The sequence below is a fragment of the Octopus bimaculoides genome, chromosome 11 (genome assembly GCF_046866305.1).
Source record: "Octopus bimaculoides isolate indiv1 chromosome 11, ASM4686630v1, whole genome shotgun sequence".
NCBI lineage: Eukaryota > Metazoa > Mollusca > Cephalopoda > Octopoda > Octopodidae > Octopus > Octopus bimaculoides.
Window position 1 is genome coordinate 53,825,041 of NC_142938.1, and position 5,000 is coordinate 53,830,040.

General features: G+C 34.8%; 1 protein-coding gene across 3 annotated transcripts in view; it reads left to right on the forward strand.

The window, feature by feature from the left end:
* LOC106876368 (bone morphogenetic protein 2) overlaps positions 1 to 5,000 on the forward strand; it is a 316,795-nt gene that overhangs the window by 147,411 nt on the left and 164,384 nt on the right. The gene's annotated exons all lie outside the window — the stretch shown is intronic.

A 5,000-nucleotide genomic window follows, 5' to 3' on the forward strand; every position in this document is an offset into this window, starting at 1 on the left:
TCTCTCTCTCTCTCTCTCTCTCTCTCTCTCTCTCTCTCTCTCTCTATCTATCTATCTATCTATCTCTCTATCTCTCTATCTCTCTCTATCTCTCTCTCTCTCTCTATATATATATATATATATATATATATGTATGTATGTATATATATATATATATATATATATATATATATATATATATATATATATATATATATATATATATATATATATATATATATATATATATATATATATATGTATGTATATACATTTATATGCACAGGCACATTTACACAGATATATGTAAATAAGATGTTGATTTGTTTTGAAAACAGAAACTTGTTCTGAAAAGATGGAAACCACTTGATACGAAAATAATTATGAGAAAATATGTTGCCATTGTATCACCTCTAGTTTATCATCGTTATTTCTTTATGCGAGAAAATATTTCTGATTTAGCAGCTTTTGCAGTCTCCAACTGTACCAAAATCATTGCCCAACAAATAAATAGTGTAGAGCACATCAAAGAAAATCCAAGCATCAGAAAACACCTGTTAATTCGTAAACCTTCATTTAGTCGACTCAACGATAGTATTTTTTGCAGGGGGGGGGGGGGGGCTAGTTTGAAAAAGCAGACAAAAATTACTGTAAAATATTGGGAAATGTAGTCCTAAAAACGTATGGTTGTACATGGTTAGTCGTAAGTCTGCCTAGAATTAAACAACAACGACTCGCACTCACTTGTAATCTATATCATAGGATGCAAGTGAAATCGCCAGTGTTGTGACAGAAATTTCCTCCTAACGCTAGTTGTCTCTCACTCCCAGCTGTTAGATGACCGTTGACTTCATTGAGTTTATCTGCCCCTTGGTAGACATGGTTTGCCGACTTGCAGGTTACCGAACGAAAACCGCTCTCCTTACTAAGCAGGCTTAGTAGGGTTACCATTTTAGTTGCTGGAGTCCCAACCACATGACATGTTGTCCTGGGTTACATATTACTAGTAACACTAAGGACTAAGGACCTAACAGGGCTTTCATAGAGATACATACATACATACATACATACATACATACATACATACATACATACATATACATACATACATACATACATATATACATACATGCATGCATGCTTATAAGCAGACAGACAAACGTATGTTCATACTTGCATATGCTCATACATACATGCATGCATATAAAAAGGTATATGTTTAAGTAATTCGCAAATTGACAAGTCATTTCGAAATGTAAACAAAAATATTATTCCAAAGTTTACGAAAGAAGTTTGAAATGAATAACCAATTTGCAATTATCTTTAAATGTATCTTTCTTTTTTATTACAAACGTCTTATTTTCTACAATACCACCTTCGTAAATCAACACCAGGTTTTTGAGAAATGAAAACAGAAATCTATAATAATGGTGTTTAATAACAAGTATTTAAGCATTTACTTATTCGTTTATTTTCGTACATACCTGGCTTCATTTTTGTTTCTTTTTCGATCCTCCAGTTATATATTCTTAAAGCAAAAGATTACTATATTGTTAATGCTTTTTTCCCCCTAAAACAGCCATCAACGTCTTCTTTGTGCGCGTACGTATGTGCGTGTGTTTGTGTGCGTGTGTGTGTGTGTGTGTATGTGTGTGTGTGTGTGAGAGAGAGAGAGAGAGAGAGAGAGAGAGAGAGTGAATGTAGGTGAACAGACACGAATATATACACATACACATACATTTACACTTATGCATACATCAGAAAAGAGAACATGAATTCTGGCCAAAGTTTGCAAATTTCTCATATTTTGATTGTTTATATTTCTATATAATTTTTCTTTTTTCTTATCGAGAATATGTCTAGAGCATCTCCTATTGAATTACAGAAATGTCTCGTAATATTAATATTCTTTAAGTATATTACGATGTATTCCAGAAGTCTCTTGCAATGTGCTTTATTTTTTCTTTTAAATACGGACACACAAACACACATGCAAATAAGACATGCGCCCTCGGAAATGCTTCATATAAATTGCTGGCAATATAAACATTTTAGAAATATCTCATAACAGCTATACAGAAATATCTTGAAATATATTCTCAAAACATTTCTTAACATCATAATTTCCCGAAAACCTGTAATATTAACGTTTGCCTGTAAAAACTTACTATCGAATTTTGTAATCTTAAATAAATAAACGTATTTATTACGAAAACCTCTTTTTTGCTTTTTACTGCAAATATTGATTTCAAATTTCGGCACAAGGCCAGCAATTTTGAGAGAGGTAGATCGATTACACCGACCCCAGTGCTCAACTGGTACTTATTTTATCGACCACGAAAGGATGAAAAGCAAAGTCGACCTCGGCGGAATCTGAACTCAGAATGTAAAAACGGACGAAATACCGCTAAGCATTTTACCCAGCATGCTAACGATTCTGCCAACCCGCCGCCTTTTTTACTGCAAAATTTTTTTTTAAATAACTGTACAATTTCTGTGCCAGAATGGTTTGTAATAAGTGAACAAATACTAACAAATCCTATATCAGAAACATATATAAAATATCACAACCCTTGCACTGTAGTTATATTTTATCTACTTTCTGTCTGACATTGCAATATAAAGTACAGAGAAATATGTGCCATTTTGTCTGAACAAATTACGTTGAATATTAAGTAGATTTAAGGCAGCCGGCTGGCAGAATCGTTAGACTTTACGTTCTGAATTCAAATTCTCCCGAGACCGACTTTAATTTTCATTCTTTTCGAGTGTCAATAAAACAAGTATCAGTTGAGCACTGGAGTCGAAGTAATCGAACACCTCCCTCCCTGAAATAGCTGGCCTTGTGTCTAAATTTGAATCCACTATTAAGTAGATTTAATAAGACGCAATCTACTATTATTATACCTTCTGTTTACAAATTTATTTCTGTTTCACTACTATATAATTTTACTGGCACCCCGTCGGTTACGACGATGAGTGTTCCAGATGATCACTCTACTGGCACGCGTACCCTTAACGTATTTCTCAGAGAGATTCAGCGTCACACAGAATGTGACAAGGCGACCCCTTTGAATTACATGCACTACTAATTTTTGCCAACTGAATGAACTGAAGCAACGTGAAATAAAGTGTCTTGCTCAAAGACGCAACGTGTGTGAGTGTATCTGTGTGTGTGTGTGTGTGTGTGTGTGTGTGTGTGTGTGTGTGTCTACGTATGATATGTAATATATGTGTCGTATCCCATGTATAGTACATATTTATATATGTAAGTCAGTGGCGTTTCCTGCATAATTGCAAGGCATGCAATGCATGCTATGCATGTCTAAATTACACAAAGGAAATCAGATTTTAATATAAATCTTTTATTTTTTAAGAACTTTGCCTAAAAAACAGTGTGTATGTATATGTGTGTGTGTATGTATATAACCTATCTACTTTGATACTGAATTTACGCCTTTAGTTGTCTATAAATATTTATACATGTTGAATGTGTATATGTGCACAATCTCACATGTATATATCATATATATAAGAAAAGGTATGCATAAATGTAAAATTAGGTGTGCAAGAATATTATGTATTATATATCATGTATTACTAGTGTGCGAAATGTACGGATCGCTTAAGGTGGTCACTTATACACGTGTGTTTCCTGTAGTTGAAAGTGTATTAGGTTTAAGGAAAGAGATTACTAATTTGGGTTTCGCAAACTTACACTACGTCGGTGGTAGAATCTGCAAGACGGAGCAATACCCATGGCCTTCACGGTTCTTCACAGGCCGATGAGAATGATAGCATGAATATTCCTCTTGCAGGAAAGATATGAAAGGGGGAGGGAATTCCAGTAAATGAACGACTCAGGGAAAGGACTGGACCTAGCATGCTTGCATAAACTTTCCCGTACTTCGATCCATACATATGCTTCTATTTCTATTTATTTATCCGTTCGTGTGTATATGGATGTGTGTAAGTGTGCGCGCGTGTGTGCGTGCACACGTGCTTGAAGATAAGTATTTATGATCGTGCGTGCTTTATTTTAAAACTATCGACGTACGAGACCCGACTTTACCTTCATCCAGAACTCTTTTTGCGAATATACTTCCGTTTCTAAATATTAACTTGTTTATGAAATGTGTTTATGTGTTGAAAAGTTTTAGCTTTATTTTTATTTTTGCTTCTGTATATAAATATGCATGTAGAATGCATGGGTATACATGTGTATGCCTGTATATGTGTCTGCGTATACACGTACAATATATATATACATATACATGCACATTTCTATGCACGCATTAATAGACACGTAAGCAAAGAATTAACATGTAACCACACTTCGTATAGACGCGCACATGTGGGTATGTTTGTAGATATGCACGATGATTACAGAGAGAGTGAGAGACTGACAGGATTTATACATGTATAGATATGCAGGTATAGACAAGGTAGATATAGAGACAGACAAAAATATAATAAATATAATATTCGAGCAAAGGTGGCGAGCTGGCAGAATCGTTGGTACGTCGAGCAAAACGCTTAGTAGCATTTGGTCTGTATTTACCTTTATAAGTTCTATTGCTCCAGCAAACATGGACTAAACTCATTTTTCCCTATGCAGGTCTTCATTTATTTTTTACACTAATTATTATTAAGCCTTAATTACTTTTGTTCTCATTATTATTATAGTCTCCATTAATCAATTTATTAATTTCGTCTCGCCATCGGCACTTAACTATATGTTCTATGCAGAAGGCTATTGGGAAATTTTTTAAATGTCACAGTATATTATATAGTTTACACTCAAACACACAAAGGGTAAATGCGTAGTGCAAGTGTGTGTATATGTGCGTGTGTGTGTGTGTGTGTATATGAGGAGGAGACACCTTAGAATTGCACCATAGAAAGTTACCCTCCGAGGAACAAGTCCAGGCAAGGTTGTTTGTGGAAGGCCAGCAGTCGCCCATGCATACCAGCCTCCCCTCTCCACACCACTGGCATTTCTACAGCTGAGTTAACTGGAG